Raw genomic sequence first — 18,582 nt, 5'->3', positions numbered from 1 at the left:
ACACTAAAATGAAAATAAAATGATTTTTTTCTACCTTTGTTGTCTGGTGACTTTGTTTTTCTATCCATATTGGTCCCAGTCTCCGATTCTGCTGCTCTCTATCTGTTCTCTTAACTCCGTTTCCAGGGCTTCCTTTCCATATTTCTTTACTTTCCTCCTTTCTTCTTCATTTCTTGCCCTATATCCATAAGTGAAAGCTGGGTCCTCCTCCGTGGAATTGAATGGAAGAGGTATAACGTGGATCCAGCTTTTGCCTATTTTCTTCATCCATGTGCAGCTTTTCTCCTCTTCCCTTTCCCTCATCTCCATGTGCAACTTCTTCTTTTTTCTTTCCTTCCCTCCATCCATGTCCAGCACTTCTCCTCTCTCATTCCCTCCATCCATGTCCAGCATTTCTCCTCTCTCTTCCCTCCCCTGTATCCATATAAAGCAATAATTCTCTCTCCCCTCTCCTCCATCCAAGTCCAGCATTTCTCCTCTCTCCCCGCCAACTCCTCCATCCATCCATGTCCAGCAATTCTCCTCTACCTCCTGCTCTCCTCTCTATCCATTTCCAGCATTTCTCCTCTCTGCCCTCCCCTCCCATCCATGTGCATCTCCTTCCTGTCTTCCCTCCCCTCCATCCATATCCAGCGATTCTCCTCTCTCCCCTGTCCTCCCCTGCCATCCATGTCCAGCGATTCTCCTCTCTCCCCTTCCCTCCCCTCTCATCCATGTCCAATGGTTCTCCTCTCTCCCCTGCCCTCCCCTTCCATCCATGTCCAGCGAATCTCTCTTTGCTGACCTCCCCTCCCATCCATGTCCAGTATGCCTCCTCTCTCCCTTGCCCTCCACTCTCATCCTTGTGCAGCGATTCTCCTCTGCTCCCTGTCCTCCCCTGCCATCCATGTCCAGTGATTCTCCTCTCCCCTGTCCTCCCCTCCATGTCCAGCGATTCTTCTCTCTCCCCTGCCCTCCCCTCCCATCCATGTCTAGCAATTCTCTCTTCCCTGCCCTCCCCCCTCATCCATGTCTAGTGATTCTCCTTTGCCCCCTGTCCTCACCTGCCATCCATATCCAGCGATTCTCCTCTCCCCTGCCCTCCCCTCCCATCCATGTCCAGTATGTCTCCTCTCTCCCCTGCCCTCCCCTCTCATCCTTGTGCAGCGATTCTCCTTTGCACCCTGTCCTGCCATCCATGTCCAGCGATTGTCCTCTCCCCTGTCCTCCTCTACTATCCATGTCCAGCAATTCTCTTCTCTCCCCTGCCCTTCCCTCCCATTTATGTCTAGCAATTCTCTCTTCCCTGCTCTCCCCTCTCATCCATGTCCAGTGATTCTCCTCTGCCCCCTGTCCTCCTCTGCCATCCATATCCAGCATGTCTCCTCTCTCCCCTGTCCTCCCCTCTCATCCATGTCCAGCGATTCTCCTCTGCCCCTGTCCTCTCCTGCCATCCATGTCCAGCGATTCTCCTCTCTCCCCTGCCCTTCCCTCCCATTTATGTCTAGCAATTCTCTCTCCCCTGTCCTCCCCTCTCATCCATGTCCAGCGATTCTCCTCTGCCCCTGTCCTCTCCTGCCATCCATGTCCAGCGAAACTCTCTCCCCTGGCCTCCCCTTCCATCCACGTCCAGCGATTCTCCTCTCTCCCCTCCCCTCCCCTCCCATCATGTCCAGCAATTCTTTCTTCCCTGCCCTCCCCTCCCACCCATGTCCAGCATGTCTCCTCTCTGCTCTGCCCTTCCCTGCCCTCTCCTCCTATCCATGTCCAGCAATTCTCTCTTCCCTGCCTTCCCCCTCAAATCCATGTCCAGTGATTCTCCTTTCTCCCCTCCCCTCCATGTCCAGCAATTCTCCCCTCTCCCCTGCCCTCTGTCCCCTCCATGTCCAGCGATTCATTCAAACCCCAGCCCCCCTCCCTCCCTCAGCTCCCCGACTTTCCTTCAAATCTTTAATTTACCCGAAGTTGCGGTGAACCGGCAGTAAAAACAGCTGGCAGGCAGGCTTGCCTCCTCGTCGCTTCCCTTCCCTCTCAGCGCGTCCCACCCTCGCAGAAAGGAAATTACATCAGAGGAAGGTGGGACGCGCTGAGAGGGAAGGGAAGCGACGAGGAGGCAAGCCTGCCTGCCTGCCAGCTGTTTTTACTGCCGGTTCGCTGCAACTTCGGGTAAATTAAAGATTTCAAGGAAAGTTGGGGAGCTGAGGGTGAGGGGGGGGGAGCTGAGGGAGGGCGGGTGGGGGGAGCACTAGTACATGAACGGAAGAGCGGGCAGGCGAGTCGGACCTCACAAAAAGGTGCCGGTACGCTGTACCGGTGCATACCGGCACGCTGTACCGGCACAAAAAAAGCACTGGTTAAATATCTATTCACTTCCTCTTAACTCAGACTATCTTAACTTAGGTCTGCCCCCCTGAAACCTCAATTCATGTCCTCTAGTTCTACTACCTCCTTTTCTCTGGAAAAAGTTTGTTTATAAATTAAATACCTTTCAAATATTTGAATGTCGGTATCATATCACCCATCTCTCCTTTCCTCCAGGATGTACATGTTCAGGTCCTCACATCTCTCCTCAAAGTTCTTACGATGCAAACTCCATATAATTTTTGTCACTTTTCTCTGAACGGCTTCAAGTCTTTTTATGTCCTTAGCAAGATACGGCCTCCAAAACTGAACACAATACTCCAAGTGGGGCCTCACCGATGACTTATACAGGGGCATCAACACCTCCTTTCATCTGCTGGTTATACCCCTCTCTATGCAGCCTAGCATCCTTCTGGCCATGGCCACTGCTTTCTCGCATTGTTTTGTTACCTTGAGACCCTCAGACACCATCACTCCAAGATCCCTCTCTCCTGAGCTATATTTATCAATTTCTCTCCTCCTATCTGGTACATCTCCTTTGGATTTCTGCACCCTATGTGCATCACTCTTATTGTTAATTGTAAAAACAAAAACAAACTATCAAACCCTTATATTCTGCATTATCTCAATGATTCTAAACAGATTACACAGTAAACATGCATACTTATTAAAAATAAAATAACGATACAATATCATGATCACATCTACAAATCCATAAAATAGACAAAAAACATAAGGGGGCCGATATTCAGACTGTGGGAGGGAGCCCAGCTAACTCCCACGGTTGATGGTCAGCCCGGATATTCCATGCCGGGCTGTTTCCGGTGACCGGCACTGAATATCTGGTTTACTCTTAGGCGGTTTAAACTTAACCAGCTAAGTCAATATTAGAAGACAGTCGATTAACTTTAAATCAGCTAAAGATATACCAGCTATTTAACCGGCCCAATATGGCCACTTACAATAGCCAGCTATGCACTGAATAGCCGGTTATCTCCTAGGCGCTAACTATTCAGTGGGGGATACATAGCTATCCCCCACCGAATATTGCCGGATAGCCCGTTACGTGCCATTTAACTGACCAGGTGCTGTTTCTGGCCGGTTAAGTGGTTTTGAATATCAAGGGAAGATACATAAATTTACAACTAATCAGACCATAGTTAAAAACTCAGATACAAGAAATGCCAGCAATACATCAGACTCTCAACCATCAATGAAGTCTTCACCAAATGCTATTGAAAAAGAATTGTTTTCAACATCTTTTTAAAAGCAGGCATTGATCTAATTGCACAAATCTGCAGTGGCAAACAGAGCCGTAGCGAGGGGAGCTGACACCCGGGGCGGGTCGCCGCTGCGCACCCCCCCCCCCGGGTGCAGCACGGCGCACCCTCTTCCCGCTGGAGCGCACCCCCCCCAGAGCGCATACCTTTCTCCTCCCCCCCCCCCCGGAGCGCATACCTGTGGCGAGGGACGGGCGGGAGGGCCGATCCGCCCCGACTGCACGTTGCTGGGGTGTGTCGGCTCCGCGCTGGTTCACTGCTCTCTCTGTCCCAGAACAGGAAGTAACCTGTTCCGGGGCAGAGAGGGCAGTGCACCAGCACGGAGCCGACACCCCCCAGCGGCATGCACCCTGGGCGGACCGCCCCCCCCTTCCTACGCCACTGGTGGCAACTCATTCTATAACTTTGGTCCAGATACCAACAAAATCATTGATCTGTATTCCTCCAACCCAATCAATGAAAAAAATGGAACATCTAGTAAATGAGTAGAAGAGCGTAACCTTCATGAGGGCTGATTTACATGCAGACTGGCAGAAATAACTGGTGAAATAACATTTGTTAACACCTGAAATAATCTGGACTTCTTAACATTAAGGAGGTCTTTTACTAAAGGTTAGCTGCAGCAGGGCTCATAGGAATAAAATGAGCCCTTCTGCAGATAAATTTGAGCTAATCTTTAGTAAAAGAACCCCTAAATTTTAACTTCAACTACTAAATTCTGGGCTTAAATATACTTTTATAGGCATTACAATAGTACCCAACTTTAACCAAAAATGCTTAATCAATGTTATACTCATAAATACGTTTTTTGGTGCAAAGCAAGTTTTCGCTCTGAGCACTACAAAAAAGATTTTTTAAATTTTTTTAAAACTTATTTATGAGTATAATATTGATCAGGTATTTTTGTTTAAGATTAAATTTTAACTGCCAAACCTTTGACCATTCTTGGAGATCTCACGATTTCTACTCCCTCTGGAGTATCCACTCTATTGGCTATCTACGTGTCATCCACAAAAATGCAAACTTTTCCTTCTAACCCTTCAGCAATATCTTTCACAAATATATTAAACAGAGTCAGTCCCAGTACTGACCCCTGAGGCATATATGGTGCCCAGAGTTGCGCTCCTAAATTTGGGCACGTTCCTGAGATGTGTGCACAAATTGTCTAATGAACTGTTAACCATCAATACTGAACTTAATTGGTACCTGTGAGCACGTGGCTGTCACCTATTCTATAAGGCAGTGCACCTAAATGCCATAACGTGTATCTCACAAGTGGGCACGTCAGGGGCATTCCAAAAAGTTGCACGTGTAGTTAGAGAATACTGGCTCACTACGCCCAACCTGGGTGCCAGCATTTACACCTGGTTTCAGCAGGTATAAATCTGGCACTTAAAGTTTGAGCATGGGAACTGGTGGTAAGTGCGATTATTATTATTATTTTTAAATATCTTTATTAAGTCAATGGTGACAAACACAAAGAAAAAAAATAATTACAAAAGTACGTCTTCAGCACAACACTGCTTCCCCCGGGTCCCTTTGTGACTTTGACGGGTAACGGGGACTTCCCGGCGGGACAAGGGGCAGCTATCTTCTGAAAGTGGAGAACCCAGGGCTGTAGGTACATAGGGGATTTTCAGCGGGTGGGGGGACAGCTGTTCCCATCGTTTGAGCAAGTCAGGAGCACATGGAATGTCCCGAACTCCCAGTTCTTTGTTTTTTTGCAAGTGTTAATATGTGGCCTGGCTTCAGACTTACCACTGGAATAGTGGTGGGCTAAGCTACACAGGCAAAAGCAACTGAAAAGTACTGACTAGGCCAAATAACAAGCTAATGATGTCATATTTGAGAATCTGCAAAAAGCAGGTTTGAACAATGGGTCTTAACACAACCAGGTACAACTTTCTAATTGAATATAGCACCTATAATGAAATAAAAATGGGCAAAAGGAATAAAATGAGGTTTTTAAAGTGGGACTTATTTTCCATCAGATGGCACTGAGATGTTATGAAAGGTATTACTAAAGAAAGATGTGAAACTGGTATCTTAACAGAAAGATATTTTGGTAAACGACAAAAACTAAATGTTCCAAAAACATGTTGACTTTAACGGATATGGGGCAATCTCTTGAAATAGCTAGAACGGAAAGACAGATGGTACAGATGCGCATGTGGCCGGATACGAAAGTATGATCTCAGAAATTGAGAAATATTAGAAAAAAAGGTACATCACAATAGACTTCTATTGGGATTTGTGGCTATAAAAGAGATAAGATTTAGAGAGAGAGTTGGAGTTCTCCCCAACGCTTGCTCAGACGGCAAGGCCCTGTGCGACTGAAACCAGAGTCTGTTTGATGTCTGTACTTAATTGAACAACTTGGTAAGATTAAAGTCTTCTTTCTGAAATTTATCTCTGTCTTTATTTCCAATAATTCTTTACCTGTCATTCTAACTTAAAACTAAGCCATATACAACTCACACACACTCTTTACACTAAGTTTCATAGATTTCTAATACTATATATATATGGGAACTTAAATGGACAAAGATCTACTTAAATCCTGATAGATAGAAGACTATGGTCATGGACAGTATCCTAGACTTATGCCTTCTGGTATCTACACAAGAGACATATCACTGGGATGGAATATCAAAAGGATCTAGGCAGGCGGCCCAACACATAGTGAAAGCGCAGACCCGTTGGCCCTATAGAAGGCTATTCCTAGGCCATAAAGAGGGCCCTTAGAATTTACACAAGCCAGGGACTTTGTCCTAGCAACTGAGAGGAAAAAGGGGGAACAGGTGGTTTTTGGAAGACTGGACTCCCTTTTTCTGCAGCTCCCCGCGCAATTAAACAAATGGTCACAGTGGCTTGGCATCAGTTCATGAGGACCAACAAGAAGGCAAATTACCTACAACAATTAGCTAACGTATGGAGTAGAGACATTGGCAAGGAGGTGACCCCGGAAGCATTGAGTATGATTCTATAAAAAGTGCCTGCCCTTTATAGAATCACGCTTAGTTTCAATTTTTTCCCAGTGCCCATTTTTGAGCACGATTTATAGAATCTGGCCCTAAGCGACTTTAGTGTGTACTGTATAAAATAATACCTAGCACTTATGTGCGTAAATGCCTCTGACATGGTTAAGGACTAGCATTCTGTGAACTAAGCACATACCTGATGCTTAATAGTAGGAATCAGGTTACAGAATGAGGGAATATTTGTAAAGGATGGGTGTGAATGCGTACAATACAAAGGAAGGACTGGAGCAGACATTGTCAAATCCAAAAACTCTTTATTTGAACAGACCCAACGTGGCCACAAAGAAGGAAGGAGTAGCCTTTGTGCCACCTGCAGTTGATGAAGTGCTGAAGTCATCTTGGATGTTCAGTTTTACTACCAGGGCTAAGCATAGTGTGTCCCTGGCTAGCTGTTTTAGTTCTGTACCCCCGATGCAGCCTATCCGGTGAAACGTGGCCACATCGGGTCTGTTCAAATAAAGAGTTTTTGGACTTGACAGTGTCTGCTCCAGTCCTTCCTTTGCACTGTTGCACAACACCAAGTGCCTCTCTGATTCGCGTACAATACAATACAATACATTTATTCTTACAGTCCTCAACTACCTCAAGAGTTCTATGCGGATTACAGATTAAAGAAGTCCAAACAGTTCTTGGAGAATTACAAAGCACAGTTAAAAATAACCAACCCCTAACATATCAAAAACTTCCTAAACTAAAAAGTTTTTTAAAAATTTCTAAATAAATGACGACTAAACACAATTTTTATCTCAACGGGTAGGGAGTTCCATACACGAGCGGCCAAAAACGTAAAAGTAGAAGAAACAAACAACTTCAATTGAACGTTCTTTGCACTTGGATACTGAAGCAGTAAAGGATTCCTACATACCCCTGCTTTCCATGTGGGTGCTCTCCTTGCCCTCTGGTGGCCAGAACTGGTGGCTGCTATGGACTGTTTTCTGCTGTCTTCCATGTTCCAGACTTCAGTGAGTCCGGTCCGGATGTTCCAGGTTGCCAGCCTTGCTCTGTTGGATTGTTCTGGAACAGCACCCTTACTTGGCTGGTGATTTACTGCAGCTGTGGGTCAGCTGCTGAGGGGCTTATTAGCTTCTGTGAGCCTTGCTTGCCTTGCCTTGGTATCAAAGGTCATCCATGAGTTTCTGGTGGTTTGTTGGAGTTCCTCTGAAAGTTTCCTTTGTGTTGGACCCTGCCTGTTCCTGGACTTTGACTTTGCTTGCTTCCTGTGCCTTTGACCCTTGGCCTGGACCTGGACCTGGACGTTGCTTTCCGCCTGCCTAAAGACTCTGGTTAGTTTATGGATTACCCGTGTTTGCTGCCGGCCCCTTTAACCTTGCTGTGCTACTGGATAATGTTTACTGTCTACTATTAAAGCCTCTTCTAGTTATATTCTGTGGTTCCTGCCTGTTGTGTTCAGCACTGCTTTCTGCTTGGGTGATTTGCCTGCCGCTGCCGCTCCTCGGCAGTGGTCCAAGGGTTCACAAACCTAGTTCCTGCTTTGAGAACGTGACACCTGACCTAACATAAATAGGGAAACCAATAAGATCCGTCATATAAAGCAGACAATTAACATATAAAATCTTAAAAATCATTATACATAATGTAAACTGGATATGAGTTTCTACTGGTAACCAATATAAATTTACCAACAAAGGAGTCGTCTGCTCATAAGTGTGTCCTGAAAATATCAGCCTGGTTGCCATGTTCTGAACCATTTGCAATTTTTTTAAAAGAAACTTTGGGCAATCCAAGTAGCACTAAAATTAAACTCTGAATCACCAATTTAAAAGCAGAAGGTTCTAACGAACTCCTAATTCTTCACAATTTTCTCATAAAATGAAAAGTGTTTCTAACCAATGCACTTACGTGAGATTCAGGAGACAACATATTAAATATCACAACTCTTTGTCTTGTCCACAAGGAAGGTGAGCCCTTAGGTCCCGCAAGGCCCCGAAGGACCTCAGAGGACGGCCGTGCAACCCCAAGTCTTCACCCGCGGCGACCGCCGTTCACCAAGGGTTGAGCCCCCAGCTGCAGGCGGTCAACGGGACTTCTGGAACCGCGGGGTTGACGAACTGACCCAGACTGGAACCAGGAGAGAAGAGGGCAGATGGAAATGGAGACGTCCAAGAACAGGCAACAGTTCAGGGCAGGCAGCTAACAGCGTAGTCAGAATCAGGCAAAAGGTCAAGGTAGGCGGCTAGCAGGGAAAACCAGGAACAGTCCAAAAGTCAAAACCAGAAGAACAAGGAAACCAACTGAGCACAGGAACAAGCGGAGACTGGCCTCGGGAAACAGAACCCGAAGCAATGTCCTATCTCAGGCCCGCTCCTTAAATACTGTCCGCATTCAACCGCCCAGCCCCCGTAGACATAGCCGGCCAATCAGAACCTGGTTATCGACAGAATCCTTCTGATTGGCTCTGTCCGACCTCCCAGGCGGGACCACAGTACTGGCCTCCCAATCTAACTCCTCTGAGGCGGAGCTTCACATTCCCGCGCCCGAGAATGAAGGAGACGCCGGCCATCGCGCCTCGGCGCCATTTCCCCTACTGGCGCAAGCACAGCCCCCATAGCCGGTGATCGAGAGTCCGGCAGCCGCAATCGCCGGCCCCTGGCCTCGGCCCTGGACTGGGCGGCCATCACCGCGGCGAGCCCCAGCTCCCCGCTGCAGCCTCAAGAAAGCCGGTCTTCGCCGTGGCGGACGCCGGCTCTTGCCTCCCGCGGAGGAGCAGCCGGAGGGAGCGACGGATGTGACAGTATCCCCCCCGGATGCCCCCCTCCTCCTGGGTCCTGGTTTCTGAGGATAACGATCATGGAAGGCCCGTACCAACTCCGGGGCATGTACATTGGTAGCCGGCTCTTAGGAATTGTCCTCGGTACCGAAATGCTTCCATGATAACAGGTAGAGCAGCTTTCCCCGACGCCTCTTGGAGTCTATGATTTCTTCAACCTCATACTCGGGATCGGGGTCAGCCTCTGGAACAACTTACTCTTTATTCTGTGGATGCCATTTAGACCCCCGAAAGACCTTCAACAGAGAAACATGGAAGGCATTATGGATCCGCAGAGTACTAGGTAGCCGCAGGCGGTATGTCACAGCTCCAATCCGAGACTGGACAACAAACGGCCCGATGTACCGTGGCCCCAGCCTCCGAGAGGGCACCCGGAGCCTCAGGTATTTGGTGCTCAGCCATACCTTCTGCCCCGGCTGCAAAACCGGGGCGGGGCGCCGGTGTCGGTCAGCAAACGACTTATACCTGGCGGCTGCTTTCTGTAGTTGCTCTCGGGCCAGATTCCAGACTTCCCGCAGGTCAGCCAGGGTTTGAGTAACCATGGGCATAGAGGAGTCAGAGGGTATGGGCGGAGGAAGCTGCGGATGTTGTCCATATACCATGAAAAATGGAAACTGCCCAGAGGCAGAGTGTTCACTATGGTTATAGGCAAACTCGGCCCATGGAAGAAGGGATGCCCAGTTGTCTTGCCGCCTGTTGACAAAAGCCCGCTAGAACCCCTTCAACGATTGGTTAATCCTTTCCACCATCCCGTTGGTCTGCGGATGGTAGGCAGAGAAGAAATGGGTAGCAACCCCCAGAGCAGAACACAGGGCTCTCCAGAATCGTGAAGTGAACTGGGCTCCGCGGTCACTGATGATCCTGACTGGTAGCCCATGGAGCCGGAAAATATGCTGGATGAACTGTTGGGCTAACAGTGCTGCTGACGGAAGCCCTGGCAGGGGAACGAAGTGTGCCATACGGGAGAACCGGTCTACCACTACCCAAATCACAGTGTGCCCCTGGGAACGGGGAAGATCCGTAATGAAATCCATAGACAATTCCTCCCAGGGGGCTGCAGGAATGGGCAAGGGCTGCAGATCTCCCTAGGGGCGCCCCACCACCGACTTGGTCCGAGCACAGGTAGGGCAGGTCGTGACAAACTGAAGGATATCTTGCTTCATACGAGGCCACTGGTACTGTCGAGAAATCAGCCGGAGGGTTTTTTGGAACCCAAAGTGTCCGGCCCATACAGATGAATGCCCCCAACACATGACTTTTTCCCGGTCCTGCGGAGGCACGAGTTCCCGCATCTGGGTGACCCTCCCCGGGGCCGCACAGAGGCAGGCCGGATCCAACATAGAATGAGGCTCCTCAATGTCCTCTGGAGCTTCGAAGGCTCGGGAGAGGGAGTCCGCAGGGGTATTCTGTGCAGCTGACCGGAACACAAGTTGAAACCGGAACCTGGCGAAGAACAATGACCAGCGGGCTTGCCGTAGATTCAGCCTTTGGGCCTCCTGCAGATACAAAAGATTCTTGTGGTCCGTAATCACTGCAAATCGATGCTCTGCCCCTTCCAGCAGATGTCGCCACTCTTGCAGGGCTAACTTCAAAGCTAGTAATTCTCGGTCTCCGACAGTATAATTGCGTTCCGCTGGGGAGAACTTTCGGGAGAAAAAGAAGCAAGGTTGACGCCGGCCCTTGGTGTTAACTTGAGAGAGGACTGCCCCGGCGCCCAAAGCAGAAGCGTCCACCTCTACCACAAAAGGCTTGTCTGGGTCTGGGGCCTGAAGGATGGGAGCAGATTCAAAGGCCTTCTTCAACTGACCGAATGACATTTGCGCCTCGGCCAGCCAGTTCCAAACATCTGCATGCTTCTTAGTGAGCGCTGTCAGCGGAGCTGTCAATTGCAAATAATGAGGAATAAATTGACGGTAGTAATTCGCAAACCCTAGGAACCGTTGCAGCGCCTTCAGGCCTTGGGGTTGGGGCCACTCCCGGATAGCGCGGAGTTTGTCTGGATCCATTCGCAGACCCCCAGGTAAAAGAATATGTCCCAGAAAAGGCAGAGTCTGCTGATGAAAGGAGCACTTGCTGAGTTTGGCAAACAAGCGATACTGCCGTAAGCGCTGAAGAACAGTCCGAACGTGGGCCACATGCTCCTGGGGATCTTTGGAAAAGATCAGGATGTCATCTAGGTATACAATTACCGTAGCGTAAAGCAGGTCTTCCAGAGCAAAGTTTATGAACCTCTGGAAAACTGCTGGAGCATTGCACAGGCTGAAGGGCATCACCCGGTATTCGAAGTGCCCTTCATGCGTGTTAAATGCAGTTTTCCATTCGTCCCCCTGCCGGATACGGACCAAGTTGTAGGCTCCACGGAGGTCCAATTTAGTGAAGATCTGGTTCCCCTGCAGCCGATCAAACAACTCCGGAATAAGGGGTAGAGGGTATCGGTCCTTAACGGTGATGGCATTTAGGCCCCGGTAGTCAATGCAGGGCCTCAAGGAGCCATCTTTCTTGGTCACGAAAAAGAATCCTGCCCCGGCAGGGGACGTGGAGGGACAAACGAACCCTTTCTGGAGATTCTCCCGGATGTAAGCTTGCATGACCTTCGATTCCTTTCGGGACAGTGTATAGAGTCGGCCCCGTGGTGGCATCTTGCCAGCCATCAGATTAATAGCGCAATCAGCGAACTCCCGGTACTCCTCTGGCAGAGCAGCTTGACAGGCTGACACAGTTCTAGGAGTGGCTACTACCGCGGGGCAGCTGGATTCCCGGCCCTTCAAACAGGTCTCTGTGCAGGCGCCACCCCAGGCTTGAATCCTCCCTAAAGTCCAATCTATTACTGGGGTGTGACGCTGTAACCAGGGCAGGCCCAGTACCACGGGATGAATGGTACGGGGTAAAATCAGAAATTGAGCCTCCTCACGGTGGTCTTCCCCCAACCTGGAGTCCCAAAAATGGAGTCACCTCCGTGATAGGCTGGGGTAACGCTGTCCCCTGGATGGATGTCACTTGCAAAGCGGGTCGATAGGGCAGAATAGGCTATCCCATCTGCCGCAAGAGTTCCTGACAAATGAAATTTCCCCCGGCCCCGGAATCCAAAAGAGCTCGGGTGTGAACCACCGTCTCCTGCCACCGCAGGGTCACAGGGAGAGTAATCAGCTGGTCAGGTAGGGGATTAGAGTGCCCCAAGACCCCTCCCCTCAGGGCGCCTTGGGAGTGGCGTTTCCCGGCCGTGCGGGGCAAGTGCGGATGAAGTGACCGGCCTCGCCGCAATACAGGCAAAGGCCACCCCGAAGGCATTGAGTCCTCTCAGACGGGGTTAACCGTTGACGGCCGATGACCATAGGTTCCTCAGAGGTCTCCCTGGGTTCTTTGGAGCCCCGTCGGGGGGAAGGTACTCGACTAGACCGGGACCCGCCTCCGGGCCACCTCCGCCGGTCCGCACGAGCTCTAGCCCTTTCCTGGAAACGGGTATCCACCCGGACACAGAGCGAAATCAAGGCGTCCAACTGCCCCGGGACCTCCCGGCCAGCCAGCTCATCCTTGATTCGATCCTGAAGCCCCTCCAGGAAGATCGCGGATAGGGACTCCTGATTCCAGTGCAATTCAGTCGCCAGAGTCCGGAACCGGATTGCATAGTCTGCCACGGTCCCTTCGCCCTATTGGATCTGCAGCAGCTCGGAAGCGGCGGAAGACGGCCTTTCCGGAAGGTCAAACACCATGCGAAATCGGCGCTGGAACTCCGCGTAGTTGTCCAACAGTGGATCTTGTTGTTCACATAGCGGGGACGCCCAGGCTAGGGCCCGTCCCGTAAGCAAGAAAATAACGTAGGCCACTTTTATCTGGTCTGAGGCAAAAGCTTCTGGTTGCATCTTGAAGTATAAGTTGCACTGGTTGAGGAACCCCCGGCAGCTTCCGGGGATACCATCAAACCGAGTAGGCTCAGGGAACCGCGGTCCCGGGAAGGACCCTCCCGGACAGGGAGCTGCTGCGGCGGCCTGGTGTGCCAAAGCGACCTGGTTCTGCACCTGGACCGTGGTTAGCTGAGAGCAGACATTCTGCAAGGCCCCCGACAGGGCGTTCAACTGCTCCTGCTGGAGAATTTTAGCCAGGTCCCGTAGATCGGGTTGCGTAGGCGAGCTCATGGCTTCAGGTTCCTGTCTTGTCCACAAGGAAGGTGAGCCCTTAGGTCACTCAAGGCCCCGAAGGACCTCAGAGGACAGCCGTGCAACCCCAAGTCTTCACCCGCGGCGACCGCCGTTCACCAAGGGTTGAGCCCCCAGCTGCAGGCGGTCAACGGGACTTCTGGAACCGCGGGGTTGACGAACTGACCCAGACTGGAACCAGGAGAGAAGAGGGCAGATGGAAATGGAGACGTCCAAGAACAGGCAACAGTTCAGGGCAGGCAGCTAACAGCGTAGTCAGAATCAGGCAAAAGGTCAAGGTAGGCGGCTAGCAGGGAAAACCAGGCACAGTCCAAAAGTCAAAACCAGAAGAACAAGGAAACCAACTGAGCACAGGATCAAGCGGAGACTGGCCTCGGGAAACAGAACCTGAAGCAATGTCCTATCTCAGGCCCGTTCCTTAAATACTGTCCGCATTCAACTGCCCAGCCCCCGTAGACATAGCCGGCCAATCAGAACCTGGTTATCGACAGAACCCTTCTGATTGGCTCTGTCCGACCTCCCAGGCGGGACCACAGTACTGGCCTCCCAATCTAACTCCTCTGAGGCGGAGCTTCGGATTTCCGCGCCCGAGAATGAAGGAGACGCCGGCCATCGCGCCTCGGCGCCATTTCCCCTACTGGCGCAAGAACAGCCTCCATAGCCGGCGATCGAGAGTCCGGCAGCCGCGATCGCCGGCCCCCGGCCTCGGACTAGGCGGCCATCACCGCGGCGAGCCCCAGCTCCCCGCCGCGGCCTCAAGAAAGCCGGTCTTCGCCGTGGTGGACGCCGGCTCTTGCCTCCCGCAGAGGAGCAGCCGGAGGGAGCGACGGATATGACACTCTTAAAATCTTCAGAGTAGGTTCAAATTTTAAACTTACAAAGTTATACAATCTGCAATTTGTTTTGAGACTACATTCGTTGCCTGAAACACTGGTAATAGTACTGTAATGTCATCTGCATAGCTAAACGTCTAAATGTCTTATAACCAGCCTGACTTAAGCAAAGCCTCAGAGAGTTCATCAGAACATTGAACAAGGAAGGATATGGGTGTGTGGGGGGGGGGGGGGGGGGGGGGGGGGGGGAGGGGAACCCTTGTGGGACACCACAATGTACCTTCCAAATAGCACATTGATTTTCGCCAAACCTGACACTATAAGAATGAGTTATTAAAAACATTTAAACCAATCTATAACCCTACCACCCATTCCAAAAGAACTGAGAACAGATAGTAATATGAGATGGTCTACCGGGTCGAAGGCACAGGACAAATCAAATTGCAATAGGCCTGCCCTGTGTCCATGGCTCAATAAAGATCTTCCCTCCCATAATCGATTCCCACTTCAGGCACAGGCAGCTCTCCTTGTGACTCTGGGCAAGTCAGTTAACCCTCCATTGCCCCATGTAAGCCGCATTGAACCTGCCATGAGTGGGAAAGCGCTGGGTACAATGTAACAAAAAAAAAAGTACCTACCACAGTCTCAGTACTAAATTGTTTATGGAAACTTGACTGTGAGTAGTGCAATAATCCAAATTTCACAAAATCTCACATAATATGCATACATTATACGTGTATATATTTATACCTGCTCGAGCTGATATAAGAGTATGTGGCTTTATTATAGCCGTGATATCAGCAGGATTTGTGCTCCATAGGTATCTATGTGCCTTTATAAAATAAGCTAAAAATAGGCGCCTGCTTGTCCTTTTCAACATAGGTGCATTATAGAATCACCCTCTTATTGACAATCATGGGGGGGGGGGAGGTGAATTAAATTATGTTAACACTTTAACACGCTTTAATAAATCTAGCCCTTACATTGTAAGCCTTCTGGGGACAGACAAATGCTACTGTACTGTAATACAACTCACCTTCTTTTGCTCACTACTTATAAAAATACGTGAGCAAAATCTAAATCCAAGCCACTTTACCTAGTCTGCTCAGCAGCTGCTTGAAAATGGATCCCATTACATTATAAAGCGCTAGGGAGTGTGGAGCTAACCAAAATGTTCTTCTGACTGACACACCATTCCCTCCTATCCCCAACCTCTAAAGAAAGGCTAAATTGTCAGAATACTGGTGTACTGATACGTCCATGGATATTACACAGAACAATTTCTAGATAAACAAAGGCAGCACAAACTGACAGGAAGTGCACCAATATGACAAAGTCTGTGGCAGATTTCTACTATAATTATAGCAGTTTTTATTTTAAAACATGGAAGGTTTCACTTTGTGAATATGAAGTAGTCAATGGATTTTCACTGAAGTGAGACAATTGGTATCTACCTGGTTTGTTTCCAGATCAAATGAATACATGTTTCTGAGCCAGTGTTTGTCAAGGGAGGCAGCTGGGCCATGTTTTTCTCTACTTTAGATTTATATTAAGAAACGCGAGGAATATGCATTAGGAATGTGCATTCATTTGAAACGACTAGGAAATGTCAACAAAATTTCCCATGCCATTTCATGTCATTTTTAATCCAAAATGACAGGGAAAAAAAAATCAGAATTTCCATTTCCTCCTATGTCATCAATCATAAAGATGTACCTATTGTCAGTGTTATTTAGTTAGTTTCATTGAGTTACATGCTTCATCAAGGAAATGCCTGAAGTAAGTTACTGTATCTAAAACTTCCAGAGCAATACGAAAGAAACGCTACAGCCCAATAGCCGGTCACGGGTAGCAAGCCGTATATTCAGTGTCACTGTCTGGGTAGGGAGACGTGGTGCTGAATATCTGTGCAGAGTGTCTTAATGCCACCAGTTACACAAACAGGGGCAATTTTATAAAGGCTGCTAAAAAATATTGGGGGCCCTTTTACCAAGGCTCACTGAAAAATGGCCTGCAGTAGTGTAGATGCGTGTTTTGGGCACACGCAGAATCATTTTTCAGCACACCTGCAAAAAATGCCTTTTTTAAAATTTTGCCGAAAAAGAACACACTTCCATTTTGGGTCTGAGACCTTACTGTCAGCCACTGACCTAGCAGCAAGGTCTCATGCGGTAACCGGGCAGTAATGGTCTATGTGGGTAAAATGCCGATCACTGCCCGATTACTGCCCACATGCCAGAAAATAAAAATATTTTCCGGCGTGCGTAGTGGGCACCCATAAAAACTGAAATTACCATACGGGCCACGTGGTAGCCGGGCGGTAACTCGGAACTGCCACACATTGGGTGTGCATAGGCGCTTATGCAGCTTAGTAAAAGGGCCCCTTGGTGCCCAAAATCTGTGCGCTAAGATAATATTCTATAACAGCATCTGGGTGCACATATTTTGTTATAGAATAGAACCTAAGTTGGCATTTGGGCACTGTGGTAATGTGAACAAGGGTGAGCCTGGAGCCCAGGTAAGACAGAGCCACACAGCAGTTGCAGATGAAAGAAAATACTTTTATTATCAATATCAGGTAGGGAAGAGAAAATAAACACAAAAAAGTTATTTAAATGTAACAAGGTTCTCCAGGGGCCACAGTGTACATTACTGTTTCTCAGCACAGCAGCACACTTTACTTGTCTCTGGCCTGGTTTGGGTCGAGGTCCAAAGTTGCAGGGTTCCAAGTTGAACTTGGCCTAGGAGCCAACTTTTCAAAATTATTGGGGGTGCTAGACCCAATGAAAATAATCCCTCCCTGGACACATACAAGGAACTTTCTTAATATTGGGGGTGCTCAAGCACCCACAGCACCCACAGAGTCGGCTCCAATGACTGTAGTAGTTGTGGTTCACATGTAGGTGGTGGAGGCAAATACAGTTGGACATCCCTGCTTTTCTCTGGGCCTCCTTAACCTAGCTATGGTGTCAGCTTATATACTTCCTGGACCATGCCCTCCTGGCTCCACCCCTCCCGTGTCACTTCCCTCTTGGGCGGGACAATGGGACTTTAAGATGGCTCTAACACTGTGAGGGAGTGTTATTAAGGAAGAGGGACGGTGTCTCCCTCACAGGTGCCAACATTTAGACACCAACACTTACACAATGTGAAAGGCAGGTATAAATGTTGGCGCCTAAATGTTGGGAACTAGGCACACAACTTACAATATAAGTCTGATGCCTAAGTGCGTGACCTCCCCATGCTCTGTCCATGCCCCAACCCATATGCATGCCTCCTCTGTAGCACCGGAAATGGTGCGCAGTGGGGGTGGGAACTACCGCTGGGCTACTGCAGTAGCACGGTAGTTTCAGTTTGGTGCATGGTAGGCCCATGGTGGGCTTACTGCTGCTTGGTAAAAGGGCCCCTAACTGTCTTCCTCTGGATATTATCTCAAATTTGATCATGTTATGATCACTATTGCCAAGTGGCCCCAAAACCGTTTCCTCTTGTACCAAAGGGGTCATTTACAAAGCGGTGGTAAGCCCAATGTGGGCTTACCACTTGTTAAACTGGAAGTACCGCCAGGCTACCGCAGTAGCCTGGCGGCAGTAGCCTGGCGGCAGTTCCCACCCACCCCCAGTGCACGCCATTTCCGGCGCTACAAAAATATTTTTATTTTTTTAGCGCCGGTGTTTACATGGCCGTAATCAGGCAGTGCGACGTGCTGCATTGTTACCGCCGTGTTAGCGAGGGAGCCCTTCCCACCACCTCGGTGCAGGCCCCCTTTTGCCGCAGCTTAGTAAAAGGACCCCTAAGTCCTGAAATTTACTAAAGATCAGATGTAAAATAGCTCCCCCTCTTTTTAATTCATGAAACAGCTGCTCCATGAACTAGTCATTTATTTAATCTAGGAACTTTATCTTCCTAGCTTTTCCTGACGTGACATTCATCCAGTCAATATCGGGATAATTGAAATTTGCTAGCTTTCCTAATTTCCGCTAACATTTCATCAATAACGTTTCTGGACAGTCAGACACAGATCACTGTTTGTATAATTGGCTTTTCAATACTTCTTAATTGATGGGCATAAAAAAAGAGTATGTGCTATAAATAATCCAACGATTTTCACTTAAATTTAGGTGACACGAACATAAAGAGGTTTTC

The 18,582-nt window shown here is 49.0% G+C and overlaps 1 protein-coding gene across 1 annotated transcript in view; it reads right to left on the bottom strand.

Moving 5' to 3' along the window:
- Positions 1-18,582, bottom strand: part of MTUS2 (microtubule associated scaffold protein 2) — a 494,757-nt gene that overhangs the window by 416,631 nt on the left and 59,544 nt on the right. The gene's annotated exons all lie outside the window — the stretch shown is intronic.

Source organism: Microcaecilia unicolor, chromosome 4, assembly GCF_901765095.1.
Source record: "Microcaecilia unicolor chromosome 4, aMicUni1.1, whole genome shotgun sequence".
Taxonomy (NCBI): domain Eukaryota; kingdom Metazoa; phylum Chordata; class Amphibia; order Gymnophiona; family Siphonopidae; genus Microcaecilia; species Microcaecilia unicolor.
Note: the sequence above shows the minus strand (reverse complement) of the source record. Positions and strands in the feature narration are given on the sequence as shown.